Source organism: Dipodomys ordii, unplaced genomic scaffold (assembly GCF_000151885.1).
Source record: "Dipodomys ordii isolate 6190 unplaced genomic scaffold, Dord_2.0 Scaffold228, whole genome shotgun sequence".
Taxonomy (NCBI): Eukaryota; Metazoa; Chordata; class Mammalia; order Rodentia; family Heteromyidae; genus Dipodomys; species Dipodomys ordii.
Window position 1 is genome coordinate 737421 of NW_012267444.1, and position 19809 is coordinate 757229.

Genomic DNA, 19809 nt, shown 5'->3' on the forward strand with positions numbered 1-19809 from the left:
AAAAAAAAAAAAAAAAAAGAATAAACTGGATCCCAACATACTAAAAAGAGGACATAGACACTAAGTCCTAGTAAGTTGGAGTATAGTAAGTGTGAATAGGAAGTTCACTATACATGCTTTCATTGTTGGTCTTCCTGATATATAAACCTTCACAGTATAATGTGATCTGAGATTCTTCCACCCTGCTCTTCTCCTGAGATGCCCACCTACTCTATTGTGACCCTGTTCTCCAACAGATATCCTTGCTTGCTCATAGTGAAAGTGAAATGAAGGGCTCATTGGCCAGCTGCAGATCAGGCTTTGCTGATCTTGTCACCCATGACTCTGAGATCGTCAGCCTGGAGAAATGAATCTTGGTGAGTTAACAACGTAAGAACAGGAACTGAAATGTTCTTTCTTTTAGCACTTAGCTATCAGCACTGAGGGAGTTTCTGGTTTAGTCATTGGACCATCATGTATCTAGTGAAATCTCACGAGAGGAGTTGGATTTGGAACTGTCTTCTCCACTTCATCTCAGGGTGTGACACACAGGCAATCCTCATACTACATGCTCCTCCATTAGAGGCAGAGGATAGGTCTTGGGCGACAGGCTTGAAATAGGGCTTCTGTGGCTTACTTTGCTTCAGCCAGTGATGAGCTCAGTGAGATGAGGACCTTTGGCTCTGGTGATTAACAAAGCTCACTGTGTAAAGGTCCTGTGACTACCATTCATTCTTGAATTTCTAGATTTGTTGAAGGAGGCATTTATTTGCACAAAGAGATTTCTAGTGGGCAGACAACCTTTCAGTGTTTGAGAGGACCACAAGGAAGGTGGAATTTTATATCCCATTCAAACATTCTGATCATAGACTAAAGGCACCTGGAAGACAGCCTAAAGGGAATCTACAAGTTATGTTGTATTCTTGCCACAACGTTTAATGAAGCTGATTAACATGAAGATATTAATGTCAATAAACCTCAAAGATACCTATGGATATTTAATAACTAGGATAGAGCCAAGTGTGACATAACTGGTCTCAGTGGTAGAGCAGTAGATTGCCATGATCCATGAGGATAAATGTAGAGATTTGAGTTTCATAAATGCATGCATTGGTTTATTCCCAATTTATCAACCTGATTGCTTTCTATCAACCTGTTGACCTCAGCACTGGACATACAAGAGTTTTATCAGTTTCCATCTTCGTTATCATATGTCTTCTGAGAAAGTAGGCCATGAGAGGAGGGTAGGGGAAAGAAAAGAGATTCACACCAGGAACTTCCCTAGAGAACTGTATTATACCTATATTTGTTTACAAACAAGAGCAAAACACACACATATATTTTGCCAAGAAAGATGTTGTTGGAAGTTCTGAGACTGGGCTTGCATGTACAGTTGAGTATTTGGCATTTAGCCAAAGAGAAGTATGAAAGTAATCATTATCATGGTTAGGTTATAGAGCTGGAGAAAAAAGAGAACTTTTAGAACAGTGCCTGCAAAATAAAATAGGCCACCAGTAAATAGGTACTGAATGTTTGAAAATCAAGATTTAAAACTCAACTTTTCACTAGAAGACAAATGCAGCTTCTATTTGGAAGGTTTGCTTCCATCTTGAGTATCTCTCATTAATTAGCATTTTCTCAGAGCTAGGTATTGAGAAATGTCAGTGTGAAGACAATAGAGATTTAGTTATTCTCATTGTCCTTCTTGTCACAGATAAACAGCAAGTCCCAATCTGCCCGGTATTTCCTTTACATTTGGCAATAGAATATAAAGTGAGTCTAAAATTAGTTTTGATAAATACAGGAAGAAAAGAATCTCATTTGGATGATTGTGTTGCCTTACAGATGTTGCATAGGCCAAAGTATGAAGCTCTTCCACTAAGGAGAGCAGAGTTGTCCAATATGGGTACCCAATCATGGAGATCTTCCTTTGGATTTATCAGGTATGCTAATTCAAGATTTATTCAAGACTGTGGAATATTACTTTGTTCAACCTGCCATCACTTAGAATTCAATGCAAAGTTAAATAGCCTATCCAAGGAAGGTATCTTACCCACATAGCATAAAAGAACCAGTCCCGAGAAATTCCATTATCAAGGCAATGCTTGGGTGAGGTTAGCTTTCTAGTATTTAAAAGAAAAGTACTTTATAAGACCTTATAAGGATTTAAAAAGTTGGACATTCTCACTCTCATATAGATCATTCATTGTCCCTTACCATTCATTCTCCTTCTCTTTCTCTCCTTACTGGGGTTTAGTATACAAGTAACATTCCAGTAAATTTCTTTTAAAAAATCCCTAATTAGTTGTATAAAAGCATTTCACTTCAACATGTCAGTGAGTACAATGCATCTTGATCAATGCCACCCTTTTAATTCTTCTTCCCCATCTCTCTCAACCTCATCCATCCCATCAATTTACTTAGTTACATTTTCATATGCATACATTGAATATTATGACTGCATATGCCCACACTTCTCTCCATTCACTTCCTTTGGTAACACATTTTCCAGCTTTGTGGTATTCATTTTCACCAAATGTAAGTTAACTGTTCAAAGGAGTTTCACCATTGGAAAACTTCCCCTGAATATATCAAAATTTACTTAGTATGTTTGCATATATAAGCATGTGACCATATATATGTTTACATATATGTTATAATTTAGATCCAGCTTCCATAAATGAGTGCAAATATTCATCCTTTGTCTCGCTGAGCCCATCTTTCTTAACATAATTTTTTGCAGGTACATCTATTTACCTGCAATTGGCATAATATAATTTTTTTTGTCGGTCGTGGGGCTTAAACTCTGGGCCTGGGCGCTGTTCCTCAGCTCTTCAGCTCATGGGTAGCACTCTATCTGTTGAGCCACAGTGCCACTTCCCATAATATAATTCTTCATGATGGATGTGTGTATATGTGTGTGTGTATACATATGTGTGTATACATATAAATATATATATATATATACAAATGTGCATATATACATATAAGTAATATATATTAAATTTTCTTGATGCATTCATCCACTGAAAGGCATTTGGGCTGTTTTTGTAACTTGGCTATGGTGAAAAGTGCAGCAACAATAAACATGGGTGTGCAAGTGTCTTTACTGTACCCTGATTTATAGGCTTTTGGATAAATGGCCAACAGTGGTATCCCTGGATCATAGAGTGGTTCCATGTTTAAATGTTTTGAGGAATCCCCAAACTACCTTCCACAATAGTTTCACTAGTTTATATTCTTAGAAATAGTGCATTAGGGTTCCTTTTTTCCCATACCCACACCAGAATCTTGATGGCTGCCATTCTTAGTGGGGTGAGGTGGAATCTCAATTTGGTTTTGATTTTCCTTTCCTTTACAGCAAGGGATGTTTATTGAACTTTTCTTCATGTTATTATTGGCCTTCTGAGAAAGCTCTACTATTAGCTCTACTATTAGCTCCTTTGCCAATTTATTAATTGGGTTATTGATTCTTTGAGGGTTTAGTTTCTTAAGATCTTTGTATATTCTAGATGTTAGGCTCTTGTCCAACATATAGCAAACAAAGATCTTCTTACATTTATAGGCTGAGTTAGGAGCTAGAACACTGAAGAAATTTTTTAGCTTGATGACTAGAGTTTTTGTAGAAACTTTTTAGCTTGGTGGAATCCCACTGGTTAGTTTTCTCTCAGATTTGTTCAGCTCTTGGAACTCTACTGAGAAAGTGTCTGCCTGTGCCAATAACTTCTAACACTTTCCATACTCCTTCCTGTAGTAGTTTCAAGTTTTCAAGTCTTATATTAAGACCTTTGATCCATTTTCAGTTGATATTAATAAAAAGTATCAGATTAATTTCAGTTTGTCCAGAACATTTCTTGTACATTGTAACTGGTTTAGTGAAACTGTCTATGGTATAATTTGGTTTAAGAAAAGAACAATTATACTCAGTGTAAGTAACTTCTATCTTTTTGGCCAAATCAAATATCTTTCTTCTAATCATCCTACAAGGGACAGAATAAATTTTAATTATTTTTCTCATGAAGTAAGAGATGCCATTGGTGCCTACTTAGTGAAAGTTAGGTCTCTAGTTTCTTTCTTGACTGCTATGGATGTTGAGCACTGAAGTTAGGAAACTTTGATAGAGGAAATATGGAGGAGCAGAGATAATGAATATTCAAGTCAAGTGACACACTCTCTGCACTAGACTCCAATTTATGAAGGGACTCATCCCAGAGAATGAGTTATGTGGCCTACATTGGAATTTGTAAACCTTCAACTTTGTTGGGCCTCATTATCTCTTTTAGTCAGTTTTCCATTGCTGTGACAAAACCTGAGAAAAATCAGCTTAGGAAAGGAAAGGTTTATTTTAACCCACAGAGATTTCAGTCTATATACATTAACATCATAGTTTTTGGCCCTTCGCTGAGCCAGAGAATCATAGTAAGAGCTCATGGTGGAGGAAGTTACTTTCACCACTTTCTGGTGGTCTGGCAGTGAAAGAGAAAGAAAAATCTGGTGTCCTACCATTCCTTTTAAGGGCATGTCCCTTGTGACCTAAACCCACCCATTAGGCCCTGTCTCTTATTAAAGACTCACCCACTTCCAATAGCATGAAGCTGAATGCCAGGCTTCTAATTCTTGGGCCTTTGTAGGTCATTCCATGTCCAAACTAGAGCACTATTCCTCTTTTTCAAAGGAGAGAAATTTATCAAAAATATAAAATGTTACCCCAAGGTCTTCGTAGCTCAGCAATAATTTATTGAGCCTGAAATATAACATTAGTTATTCCATCCACCTAGTGCCTATCATCAGCACATCACCTCTGATTTTCTCCTGGATATATTTATTGTTTTAAAGCCTCAATTAGTTTTAGCAGCTTAAAAAGGTATAGAGGTTGTCATGTATCACATTTGAATGGTGACTCTGTCATACAAAAGCACTCAGCCTTATCAAAAGAGTAGGATGTAAAATCATTCCTCTTCTCATGTGATTTTTAAAAATTCTTCATTGAGGTAAATATGCTCGTGGGAGGAAACTTATGGCCTTTTCTTCTTTTTAGGAGTCTTCATTTTAAGAGGTTGAATGATAATTCAATAGCCATGGCCACCTAGTATTCTTTGGTAAATGAGCTAAGTAAAAATTAAGAATCATTTTGGCACAAAGCAGAGGTTGTAGGTGATGCATTTTCAACCATGTCCCACATTAATAAATATATCACATAAAAAACTACAGTCTTGTTGGAACTAGTTGCACAATTTAAACAACATATGTTCTGGCCTAGAGATTACCCATAGGGCTCAAGGTCAGTGAGTAGAATACCAATAGTGAGAACCTTACAAACCTTCAAGATCAATTTCAAGAGCTATCATTTTTTTCCCCCAAAATGTGGTGACTAACAACCAACTTAACCTTGAAAATCTGATATTACAGGAGAGATTGTGTGGTCCAGCGTTGGCATATGTAATGATAAAGCTGCTTTGTCAGCGAGAGATTTATCTGAGGTTATTATGCTCTCCTGATATTAAGATTATAAAAGGAAAAAATATGTAGGCGGGTAAGCAAATCAAGCTGCATATTTTGATTGGAGAGATTGAAAGACATTTTTCTAAGGCAAAGAATTTTGCTAAGCTCCTTTTGTTTAAATAAATTGTCCTCCTCCCACACTTCTGAAGGCTATTTTAGCTTCTGATTATAAGTTTAAGAAACTTTCAGTGCTTTGCCTTTACTTGGTAAAACTTATTTGTCCAATATCATCTTTTATACAGATATTCTCCAGATGTACAATCCATGTGTTTGGTGAAAATCAAATTATGTCACCATTAATTCTTAGAATTGTTACCAAAAGTCTTCATGGTATTAAATACTGATTGTAAATATAATTGACATTTACTTAATCTTGTGTTAGTGGTAGTAATGTGCATTTTTCATTTTAATCATTTTCAGTGTATAGTTCAACCCAGAAGCATTAGTGATATTCTTGTTGTAACCATCAGTACTTTTCAACATTTTTCATCACCCTGAAAAGAATCACTATAATTAGTAAGCAATAACTTGCCATCTTCTTCACTCTCAGGTCTTAGTAACATTAAATGTACTTATTATTCTCATTAATTTGCTTATTCCAAAAATTTCCTCTAAGCAGAATTATTTACTCTCTATCCATTAATTTATGGATTATTTCACTCACTATTATGGTTTCAAGAATCATCCATATTGTAGATACAGACCATATGTTGTTTATCCAAAATGAAAGTCACCTGGTTGTCTTTATCTATTGGCTTATAATGCAAAAAAACAAAAAACAAAAGCAAACTTGTAACAGACATTTGCTGGAATAGGTCTTTCCTTTAAGACTGTGAACATATAAAATGATGCTAATTAAAGTGAACTCCAAGATATGGAAACAAGAAGAATATTTATGTTTCATTCTATTTGGTTTTTAATGTACTGTGGGAAGTTATTTCTTTTATTTCTTTTGTTTTGTTTTTCCCTTTGGTTTATCCCTTGTTATCACTGTTTTTGATTTTGGTACCCTGTGTATTATAGACATTTATCTGATTTGGGGAAGGGTGAGACAAAGGACAAAGGGTGAACCAATGCAACAGCAATACTCACAAGACACTATTTTGGAAATAAACTTTACAACCTGGGGTGGAAAGGAGTCAAGGTGATGGAAAAAACAAGGGAGGGAGCAATAATATTTGAAAGAAATGTGTTCATTACCTTACTTATGTAACTGAAACTCCTTTGACATCACCCTCACATTAAAATTAAATAAATTAAAAAATAAAGAATTACTCTTTGAGGATTAGCTTTAACATCACTTTGCTAGAAAAAAGAGTTTTCAGATCTATTATGGCTCCTTAATATGGTGGGAACCAAACTCTTGCTTCAGGTTTTCCATTGTTCCAACAAGAGAATTGAGGAGTTATCACAGCAAGATACATGTCTCAGGATTCTCAATGAATCTGTATGATTAAATAATACTCAGCATCAATTCTAAAAGTAGAAGAGAAGACCAAGTGGCTAAATTAATACTAAGAGTAGCATCTAAACAGGCTGTCTGGAGGAAGATGGCAGAGGAGAAGCTGGGGACTAAACAAACTCTTGAATAGAAATCAGTTTTAGTGTTCCAGTGAAAAGGCCTAGGCTAGAGAGTCATACCAAGTGTGCCATCATAGTACAGAGAGTTTGTCCAGAGAGGAAAAATCCAGGCAGTTTGGTTAAGGAGACAGACAAAGGCACTTGTTTTTGTCTGCTGTGGCAGTGGCGATGGCTACTACTGCAGCCACAGTGTCAACAGAGAGAGCCAAGAACAAAGGTGCCAGAGGTGGTATACAAATGGATTCTACTCACTGCTAGCAAGAACTGACAAGATGCAGAAATCTTTATCCTGCTGATAATAGACAGTCACAAGCTGTTGATGGCCCAGAAACCAAGGAAGAGGTGTGAGTACCCCAAGACATCCTCAGTCCTTCTCACAGAGCAGTAGTGGGAAGGTAGCCCCTCCTGCACTGGAGAAGAACTCCATCTTTGATACTGACAAAGACCCAGCCAGAGTAGCTAGCATGTAAATCAGGCCTTGGAAAAATACAATAGGAGCCATTCAAGAGATCACAGGAACCTGACCTGCAGGGCTCAGCTCCACCCAGGGGAAAGTTGCCCTACCCAGGAAGAGGGAAGTTCCACCAAAAGAGTGACTTTCTTCACTGGGTAAACAGAGCCAGATGATGCACCTCCCCATTGCAGCCTAGGCAGCAGACCCAGCAGCAGGAGGGGTGAAAGAAAAACAACTGAAATTCAGTAAACACAAATCCTGAGAATGGCTCCAGGCTGGGCTCTGTGAGTGTTTCAGAAGCTAGCCCTTCAGGGAAAAACTACTTATTGTTCACAGGACTCAATCCTACCCAGAACCTAGCTCCCTCACAGCTACTCCAAGCTAGAGGAAACAGCCATCTTCCTCTTTTGTGATATTCAAAGTAGATCCTCCTTCCACTGGACTAGCCTGGGACCCTCTGGTCATAAAGTCCCAGGCAACATAGAGTTTCTTCTGCCTACTCAAACAAACTGACATAAGAAACCAATCAAGCCACAGGCAAACCAAACACCACAAGCAAAACAGAGATTCCACCAAGATTCCACTGGTTACAGACACATGCAGGGGAGACACAAGATTCTTTCCCCAACTCCAAAAAAAATAATCAAATAACTCTTTCTTCTACCTAATTTTTAAAAGTTTTTTAATTGATTTTTTAAAATCATTTTTAATTTAGGTGTGTGTGTTTTATAAACTCTTTTAAATCTTTTCCCTTTTGTTTTTTGTTTGTTTTTGCATTACTTAATTGCAGTTTTGCTCATCCCCAGATATATACCTGTCTTTGATTTTTAGACCTTATCCTTCATTGTGTGCATACTTAATTCAGAAATTGGTTACTTGATTCACAAGCTCTCAGCCCTAATTCATTTAATAGTAGTATTATTTCTTTATACTTATACAATTGTTAAGTGTTTCATTTTTTAATTTTAATTTTAAGTTTTTTCATTTTTCCTTGTTTCTTTATCTCTCCTCTTTTCCTTCTATCCATTTTCTCTGTCTGAATTTAGGTCTTGGTTAAATTCGCTCTCTCCTTTTCCCTCCCCATATTCCTCTAATCTTTTTTTCTCCCCACTATTCTCCATAAACCTATTATTTTCTAGTCTTCTGACTCCTTCTTTGATTTTCTTAGTCCATTAATTCATAGTCGTTTGTTGTTGAACTAGAATGCATCTGTTGAACTACATTGCATCTGTACTAATTTTGACTGTGTCAAACAATCTGTGCAACTACAGGGTTCTGGTTGATGCTTGCCTTAAAATAGTGTTCTAGCACAAAATTGGTTTTGCTTTCATACCAAATGGGCAGAAGAAGCCGGAGAAACACAAGAAAAATGGCAAGTCCAGGTATCTCAACTCCCACTCATGATAGCCAGGTGAAAGAGCAGTTAATGAACAATCCAGAGGAGAGTTCCCAAAATATTCTACAAACACTACTGATAAACATGCTGAATGTAAAGATTGAAAGCCTGCAAAGGACTCTGTGTGAGCATTAAAAGGAAATGGGTGAGGAGGATAGGGAAGAATGTGAGTGGGATGATGCTAATCAAAGATTAATACAGGAATTTCATGAGCGTGAGAAAGCTAATCAATACAGGAATTGTGTGTGCATGATGAGAATAGGCAAAGATTAATACAGGAATTTTGTGAGCATGAGGAAAGTAATCAAAGATTAATACAGGAATTGCATGAGCAGGATGAGAATAGACAAAGATTAATGGAGGCATTCATGGGATCCAGAAACAGACAGCTGAAGAAATCCAAGACGGCCACAAGGAAATGCTGAATGGAGCCCATTAGAAGGAAAGGGAGTCTAATGAAACCATAAACAATCAACTAAGGGATCTGAGAGTGAACACTGAAAACCAAATTAAGGACATAAAAGTCCATACAAGATCTAAAACAAAGTTCCAACAAAAAATTGGAAGTCATCAAAGCCTACCAATTAGAAGGAAAGTAAATAAAAAAACAAAGTAGAAAGTCTTGAAAGTAGGTTAGACCATGCAGAAGATCGAATCTCTGGAATTGAAGACAGCTTAGATATTACAGAGGAAGAACAGACAACTGTTCAAGACAAATCCAAGAAATATGATAGCTCTATTCAGCATTTGGAAGACACCATCAGATGGCCTAATCTGAGGATAATGAGTGTAGAGGAGCACCTAGAGACAGACGCTCATGGTCTAGGAAATTTATTTAACAGGATCCTAGCAGAGAACTCCTCAAACATGCAAAAAGATAGGCCTATTCAGGTACAAGAATCCTTTAGAACCCCAAATAAGCCAGGCCAGAAAAGGACATCCTACTGTCACATTATAATCCACACAGGATCAATTCAGACCAAGGAAAGGATCCTTAAAGCTGTCAAGGAGAAAAGATCAATCACTTATAAAGGGAAACCAATCAGAATAACTAGATTTCTCAGCAGAGACAATTAAAGCAAGAAGAGCCTGGAGTAATGTATGCTTAGCTCTAAAAACAAACTATCAACCAAGAATACTGTACCCAGCTAAACTCTACTTCATAATGGAAGGTCAAATAAAAACCTTCCACAGCAAAGAAAAACTGAAACAATATATCTCCACCAAATCATCACTATAAAAATACTTAAAGATGTCCTACACATAGAAAATCAACAAGAGCACAATAAAGACCAAGAAACCACACCCAAACTTAGAATCCAAGACTCATAGGAAGAATCCAGTTGACACTGCTGCCAAGAAGGTGGATAACATGGCAGGAACTACCAAACACCTCTCAGTCCTAACTCTCAATCTTAACGGACTTAACTCTTTAATTAAGCAACATAAATTGTCTAGTTGGATCAAAAAGTAAGATCCTTCTATCTGCTGCCTTCAAGAGACAAACCTTGTCCATAATAATAAACATGTTCTGAAACTGAAAGGCTGGAATAAAATCTATCAAGCAAATGGCCCCCATAAACAGGTGGGAGTTGCAATCCTAATATTAGATAAAATAGACTTCAAATTAAAATTAGTGAGAAGAGATTAAGAAAGTCACTACATACTAATTAAAGGATCTCTCCTTCAGGAGGATATTACAATTCTAAATATCTACTCACCAAACAATGGAGCACCCAAATTTATCCAAAAAACACTCCTTTCCCTCAAATCTTGCACAGATCCAAAGACATTAATTGTTGGGGACTTTAACACACTACTATTCCCACTAGATAGATCAACCTAGCAAACACTCACCAGAAAACTGCATAGATCAACTAGACTTAACACACATCTACAAAATATTTCATCCAATAACACCATAATGCATGTTCTTCTCAGCAGCACGTGGAACATTTTCCAAAATAGAACACATTTTAGGTCACAAAGCAAATTTGTCCAAATTCAGAAACACTGAAATTGTGCCTTGCATTCTCTCAGACCACAAGGGAATAAAAATAGAACTCAACACCAAAAGCCCCCAAAGTCCTGTAACAAATGGAGGCTGAACAACACACTGTTGAACCACTAGTGGGTAATGGAAGCAAGGAAATTCAAATGTTCATGATATTCAACAAAAATGAACACACAAATTAACAGCTCTTCTAGGACACTGAAAAAGCAGTGCTCAGAGGCAAGTTCATAGCTCTCAGTTCCTATATCAACAAATTGGAGAGATCTGAAATCAACAGCTTAATGAGACATCTGAAGCTCCTCAAAAAAGAGCATCAAGACAAACCCCATTCCAGTAAAGGGAAAAAAATAATTACAATTAAATCAGAATTAAATGAATTAGAGTCAAAAAAACCATAGAAAGAATCAACGAAACAAAGAGTTGGTTCTTTGAAAATATTAACAAAATTGACAAACCCTCAGCAAATATTATCAGAAAAAGAAGAGAACACACCCAAATAAATAAACTCAGAGAAGAGAATGGAAACATCACCGCAGCAACAACCAAGATTTAGAACATTATAAAATTCTTCTGAAACCATTATGCTAATAAGTTTGAGAATCTGGAAGAAGTGGATGATTTTCTAGCAAATATTGACATGCCAAACCGAGATGATTTAAACCAACTTAACAGATCCATAGCAAGCATCAAAATAGAAAAAGCAATAAGAGTCTTCCCATCCAAGAAAAGCCCAGGACTGGATGGATTTACAGCTGAATTCTACAATGTCTTCAAAGCAGAACTCACACTAATACTCCTCCTACTCTTCAATGAAATTGAAAGTGAAAGTTCACTACCAAACTCTCTCTATGAAGCCATGGTAACCCTCTTCCCCAACCTGGTAGGAACTCATCGAAGAAAGAGAACTATAAACCCATTTCTTTGATGAACATCGACGCAAAACTTGTCAACAACATTTTGGCCTATTGAGTTTAACAACTCATCAAAAAAACTCATACACCATGATCAAACAAGATTCATTTCAGCAATGCCAAGCTGGTTCAATACATACAAATCAGTTAATATAATTCATTACATCAACAAGAGCAAGGATAAGAATCACATGATTATTTCAATAGATGCAGAAAAACATTCAACAAGATCCAATACCCCTTTATGATGAAGGCTCTGGAAAAACTAGGAATCCATGGGAAAATCCTCAATATAATAAAGGTTGTGTATGACAAGCCTACAGCCAGCATTTTACTTAATGGCAAAAAGCTAAAGCTCTTTCCTCTAAACTTAGAAACAAAACAAGGATGTCCACTCTCTCCACTTCTCTTCAGTTTAGTATGAGAATGCCTAGCTAGGGCAATAAGAGAAGATGCAAACATAAAGGGGATCCAAATAGGGAAAGATGAAGTAAAAATCTCCCTCTCTGCAGATGACATGATCTTGTATTTAAAGAACCCCATGGACTCCACTCCCAAATTATTCAAGCTGATTCTAAAATTTGGCAAAAGTGACAGGGTATAAAATTAACCCTCAAAAATCAATGGCTTTTCTGTATGCCCATAAGCAGAGTGCAGCTGAAATCAGGAAAGCAACTCTTTTTGTAATAGCCCCACAAAAATAAAATACCTTGGAGTTAACTTACCTAAAGAAGTGAAGTACCTCTATGATGAAACTTCAAAAACCTGAAAAAGGAAATTAAAGCAGGACTTAGGAAGAGGGCAAACCTACCATTGCCGCTGGATTGGGAGGATCATCATCGTGAAAATGGCAATACTGCCAAAGGCAGTCTACAAATTCAATGTGATACCCATCAATATTCCAAACTCATTCTTCAATGAAATAGAAATATCACCCCAAAATTCATGTGGAGCAATAAAAGACCCCAAATTGCAAAAATAATCCTTAGAAGAAAGAACAGTGCTGCAAGAATATCAATACCAAATTTCAAATCTACTACAAAGCCATAGTAATCAATACAGATTAGTACTGGCACAAGAACAGACCTGAAGACCAATGGAATAGGACTGAAGACCCAGAAATGAACCCAGAGGTCTATAGCCACATAATCTTCAATAAGGGAGCTAAAAAAAGTAGAATGTAAGAAAGACAGCCTCTTCCATAAATGTTGCTGGCAAAATTGGTTATTTATCTGTTGAAAACTAAAGCTAAATCTTATATAGTACCCTGCACCAGAACCAACTTCAAATAGATCAAAGACCTCAAAATCAAAGCAGGAAACCTGAAAACATTACAGGAGGGAATAGGACAAATTCCAGGGCTCCTTGGCACAGGCCAATATTTTCTGAATAAAGACCCAACTAATCAAAGAAAGGTTGGACAAATGAGATTGCATGAAGCTGCAGAGCTTCTGCATGGCAAAGGACATAGCTAGCAAGATCAATAGAAAGTCCACGGATTGGGAGAAGATCTTCACTAGCCATACAATGGACAAGGGTCTCAAATCTAAAATATACTTAGAACTCAAAAAATTAAATCCCCCAACAACAAATCCACAAAGAAACAGCCACCCAATTAATAAAATAGGCTAAAGACTTAAAGAGAAACTCCTCTGAAGAGGAAATAAGAATGGCCAATAGACACATGAAGAAATGCTCAACCTCTCTAGCCATAAAAGAAATGCAAATCAAAACAATATTGAGATGCCACCTCACCCTAGTTAGAATGGCTACAATCAAGAGCTGTAATAACTACAGATGCTGGAGGGGATGTGGACAGAAGGGAACTTTACTGCATTGTTGGTTGGAGTGTAAACTTGTTCAACCACTCTGGAAAGTAGTATGGAGATTCCTCAGAAGACTCCACATAGAGCTCCCCTATGACCCAGCAATCCCACTATTGGGCATTTACTTAAATGATCACAAACAAGGCCATACTAAGGCTAACAGCACAACTATGTTTATTGCAGCATTATTCACCATAGTTAAGATATGGAACCAACCCAGATGCCCCTCAGTAAATGAATGGAAAATGTGATATATATGTGTGTGTGTGTGTGTGTGTGTGTGTGTGTGTGTATAAATTCTATGACTCCATCAGAAATTATGCACTGTCTCATTTGTTAGGAAATGGAAAGACTTGGAAAAAATTATATTAAGTGAAGCAAGCCAGGTCTACAGAAACATAGGTCCCATGGTTTCTCTTATTTGCAATAACTGGTATATGTCTAGGATAAGCAGAAAAGGTCAAAAGCTATATGTACACATGACCATATAAGGTGATATTAAGTGAAATGAACCCCAAGATAGGGACGCAAGTGTTTTTTCATTCTTTCTGTTGTTTTTAATGTATTTATAATGTACTGTGTGATTTTGTTGTTTCTTTTGTATGTTCTTCCTTCATGTTTTCACTGTATTTGATGTCTGTGCCTGCATCTTGTATTTATGTAGTTTTTTCTAATTTGGAGAGGGAAAGGGAAATAACAAAATGCTGAAATAAGGATAAAGGTTGACCCATTGTAACAATGAGGAATATAAGACACTGTTAAAAATGAACTTTCAACTTCGTGGGGGGGGGATGGGGGCAGGAAGAGTTGGGTAGGTGGGAAGGGAAGGGATGGTAGGGGAAAACAAAGGTGGAGGTAACTATGCTTGATAGGAAATGTGCTCATTACTTACTCATGTAACTGTAACCCCTATGTACATTATTTGTACAATAAAAATAATAAAAAAGATTATTAGCCAGAGATTCATTTAGGAAACAGGATGAATTTGATTTTGTGTGAATGTGTGCATGCTTTTGTGTGTGTGTGTGTGTGTGTGTGTGTGTGTGTGTGTGTGTGTGTGTGCACGTGCGCGTTTAGTGGAGGAGATGAATCTTGGAAATCTTATTTGCGTTTTACTAATTGATGAGTCTGGGCTATGGAGCATGGAAAGTGTGACTTAAGCTTCCTTTCTCTTCTAGGAAGTTGGCTGACCTGAAGAAGTGCGCAGTTCAGTCTGTTTCTCCGTGTCAGTAATGTCCATAGTTCTGCAGGCACCCAGTGGAGTGATAGGAGCTTCCGGTGTTTATTTAGCATATCCTATGACTCTTTGAATGTTTATCTTTGAGCTAGTTTCTTCTTGGGAACATTCCAAAGGAAGATGGTTTGGAAGTAAATACTGTACAGTCTTGTTATTGGAACATCTTGAGGTCTATCATCTGACTGTAGAAACTCTAAATCAGACGTTATGTCTGGACATGGGGGATATGAGGAATCCAACAGAAAAGTGAATTTTCAGTCCTGAGTATAGAATGACCTTCCTCACTTCAGAGTCTTCTGGAGGCAAAATCTACACTGCTCACTAATGGCCAATAAAGAAATTTGTTCCTTTAAAAAAATAGCCATAAAGGCACACAAGTAGAAGGAGGAAGGGTGAGCAAAAGCACTCATCATATTCAATATACATTATGAAAACAGCTAAATTATGTAACCTGAGGGTAGGGAGGAGAAGGGGAAAAATGAGAAAGGATGATAGAAAGAGTGACATTGATAAGATGTATTATACTCATAAGATAACATGGAATTGAGATCTCTTTATACAACTACTTAATAACTTAAAAAGAGAAAAAGGAAGAAATAGCCACACTCCTGATTGGCCTTCAGATTGGGGAACATTTGGGGAGAGATGAATTTCTTCAGCTGCATATCTCCTTATGAGTGAATTTCAAATGACTGATGTGTTTGGTATCATCTCATTAAATGGCTCATCCTTTAACTCTTCCTGAGATCTTTGAAGACAGCTGAGAAGAAGTATACATTATGCTCTGCTTCATTTCTTCCTTCCAAGTGAAGTTTATGTGCAGTTCCATTTGAATCAGTACAAAGTATCATTCGGCTTGTTTGACCAGTACCCCCTAAATCATTAGTTTCACTTATATACTGTCTAATTTGAGCTTACTCTTCCTAGGTTCTGAACTGGCATGGGAAAGGGAGGGGACTGTTAAGGATTACCCCTCTTCAAACAGGTATATGTCAGCATGAGGAGATGTTTTTCTCCTTTTAGCTCATGTTATATCTCAAGGTCTGTAAATGAGGATCCAAATGCCTGGACCACAGAAGTCCCAGTGACTCAGACAGCCTCTGACAGCCACTATCTTCCCACTCAGGCTGATGATGTCATCACATTGGGAAGAGCTGTTTCAGTGTATTTGTGTTCCAAAAGCATTGTTAGTGAGACTTAAATGTTTTAAATTATATTCAGATGAACTCAGGAGTTTCGCAAAACTCAATTTTGCCATAGTGCTTCATGTAAAGGAAAACAATTTAGCAATAATAATGACTAAAAAGCACTCTCATTCCATTTTTTATTTGCATTCTTCTAAAGGACAATTGAAGGCATCTAATTCAAAACACAGAAACACTTAAAAATTCTCCCTTTTGGCTCACACCTATAATCCTACCTATTGAGGAGGTTGAAATCTGAGGATCTCGGATCAAAGACAGCCCAGGCAGGAAAGTCCGTGAGACTCTTATCTCCAATTAACCACCAGAAAACTGGAAGTGGCACTGTGGCTCAAGTGGTATAGCTCTTTCCTTGAGGTGAAGAGTTCAGGGGCAGTACTCAGGCTCAGAGTTCAAGACCCATGACCAACAAAAAAACAATTCTCCCTCTTTAGTATTTCTACTTGCTTCATTGCTTGCTAAGCCTTCTGCTCAAAACTTGGCCAGGGTCTTCCTATCACTATAGTAACTGGCTTTTTGCTTAATCTCTTCTTTCTTATTCTTATTTCTTTCTACCTCATTTTATCCCTACTCTATTCTTAAGATTTCAGAAAAGTGAAATCTCAATGTCAACATGAACTTTTCAATATAAAAGTAGATTTTACATACAGGGAGAGTTTGGTTTTAGTTGCCTGGGTTTAAAATTAATATTAGTTTATTTAAATCAATCATAATTTAAAACCCAATATTCCTTACAGTCAAATTTGAAGTCTTCTTATTGTATTTATGGTCTTATAAACTTTAGCATGAACTAAAAACAATTTATTGATGAGTAACTCAAGTATGCAGATTCAGTAACAGTGACTCTTGTCGAGTGAACCATTTTACTCTTCTTTCATTGTGTGTTCTGCTTAAATGCATTGTGAATGAGCCCTGTAAATGGCTTTATCCTTACCGGCTGGTATGAGGTCAAACTGTCATTAAAGGGCAGGAAGGGCTTGTCTTCTCTCACAAGGATTTTGCAGCATGTGTGGCTCTTCTCAGTGTTTACCCAGTTTGGTATGAGAGCCATCTCTAAGGCTTAGGCAGAGCTCATACAACAGTGGCTTTTCTTCCTCCATGTCCTGCAGTGTATGTCTGTCATCAGCCCTTGACGACCAGTGGCTCCCCAGCAGTCTCTCAGGAGGTTCAGTAGCAGCCTACTTCTGGCAAGGTACTCCTTATAAACAGCTGGCATCTTAGAGAGGGGATTTCTGGAAAATTCCAAAGGGTGAATTTCCATACAGTTTCAGCAATTAGAGCAACCATATTGCTTTCTCTGCCATCCAGTGACCTACAATTCACATCCTGCTAAGCAAGGTCTGGTCTCAGATTTCTTCTTATGTGTTGTATCTCATCGCAGGTAAGACTGCTTAATTTATCTGCGCTCCTTATACAAGTAATCTCTTATCAATCCATTTCCCTTTTGCAAGTAATAACTCATTTTATTAAAATCTCCTTATGAAGTTTCTGTGTCATTATTTTCTGTCTTTATTGGACCCAACTCCCTTTGTGATACAGTTCTTGGGCCCTCATTCCTATGTCATACAAATGAACGAGGTAAAACAAAAAATCTCAACTAGGCTTCAGTGTTTACACTGCCCTTATGTACTGAATACATCTAGTTTTATTTCCAAGCACTTAAGATGCCTGGAAATGCAAACTTACAGTCTTAATAAACAAAATCTTCCAGTACTTAAGTGATTCTTATAAATTTCATAAATCTCATAAATTTATAAACACAGCAAATTTCAGGTCCATATGTGTATTCAAAACTATTTATAAATTTTATCAAACTCTTGAAATTACATACCTGAAATCAATTACAGATTTATATTTGGTATCAGAAGGCCAGTTTTAAATATGCTAGAATAATCTTTAAAATGTAATAAGAAATATAGATTAGCTGGAACATAACCATATTCATACAATATATTTGTATTACTTTTCCATTTGGGAAAGATTTTGAGACTATATGGGGAGGATAATAAGCTATATTCATCCACATCATTCTTTTGAAGCATATATAGGTATGTTTAACTCTTTCAAAGAAAAAAAAACAGTCCCTGTATCACCAGGAGAATCAAAGGGCATACTGTCCTTGATCTTGTGACTTGTGGAAGAGAAGTCATATATTTTCATTCAGATCTCAGTTTACTGTTGGGCAATGCAGCCTCATGTATGCCATATTTGACCCCAATGGCCTGGAATACTTCTTCACTGAGAGCCATACTGTCCTCCCAAGTGCTGAGCCTGTTACTCTGAGTGGAAACTCTTTCCTGTTCCACACTCAATACCCCTTTGTGCTGCTTAAACCTGTTGGGTATATGACACCCAGTCAACACTAGTACTTGGACTATTAATTCTGTCACCTAGTAGAGAGTTGGTCTTTTGCTGAAACACAAATGGGATACACACAGAAGATCAGCTGCTGGCCATGGGGAAGGGAAGTCTGCTTTTGCTCTTCCTTTTCTCTATCTGAGCAAAGAAAGATTTAATTGCACTATTTTTGTGCTGATTTTCCTACCAAGACATAGTGGTCAAGAGAGTTCAGACTTCTAGTTCTGATGATAGGCAACAGATGTCATTTGCTGAACACTTTTTCCAATTCTGGAGCGAATTTTGAACATCTATAGCAACCATTCCCAGTTTGAAGGTCATTTGATAGGTCAAACATTCCTATTTGGTTTTGGGGGGCGTCTGACACGTGAGGCCTCATCTACACATGTTAAGCAGATTCATGGAGGGGAATGGTCCCTCTGAAAGAAGGACAGTAGGATGGTGAGCTAAGTGGACTTTAGGAAATGGTTTCTTCCATTTTTTACTACATTTGTGTTTCTGAGTTCAGATTGCGTGACCCAGAGATCTAGCTAGGCTATGCAGACAGCTGCATAGGGCAGCCTTCTTGTGGACCTTTATACTATCTAACCTGTTCACATCTTTGAGGATAACAAAGATACCTATATTTTCTATTTCTGTATTATTTTTTACAGATGACTTATTTGGTTTCCTGGGTCACATCTATCTTGAAGATGTGGTTTTGTATTTGGATGAGAGCTCTGCAAATACTCAGACTCAGAACCTGGCCTTACCCTATTTTTCATGGAGTGAGAGTGAATCACACATCTTAACTACTTCAAACTACCACTTACTACAACTAAGAGCTTTATTTTCCTTGCTCTGTGATAGTCCCACTCTATAAATTTCTTACTTAATTCTCATACAAAATGAGATAAGTATTTTTTTAATCTATGGAAGAAGAAAGTGAGGAAATGTCTCCAATTCCTCCCCCACAGAATGCCTTCATCATACTATGATGCTGTGTGACATAAACAAAATGGTGAACAAAACAAGGGTATGTGCAGTCTTAAAGTTTACAGCTGAGTGTGTGGAGGAGAAGAGTTGAGTTTATCACATAGATGCATATGTAATCATACCTCACGACTTAGGATGGGGCACAGGGCTATCTTCTCTGAAGAGAAGATATTTTTCACTGTAACTGTTGTGTCTCCCTCAAATGTGTATGCTGCATTCTTCCAATGAGATGGTATTTGGAGCAGGGGTTTGGGGGAAGTGGGTTGGAGCTATCATGAACAAGATCAATGAGGCCTCAGAAAGCTTATCACTTCTTCCAACTTTACCCTGGACACCACAGACTCTAAAACTGTGTAACATAAAATCTCTGTTAT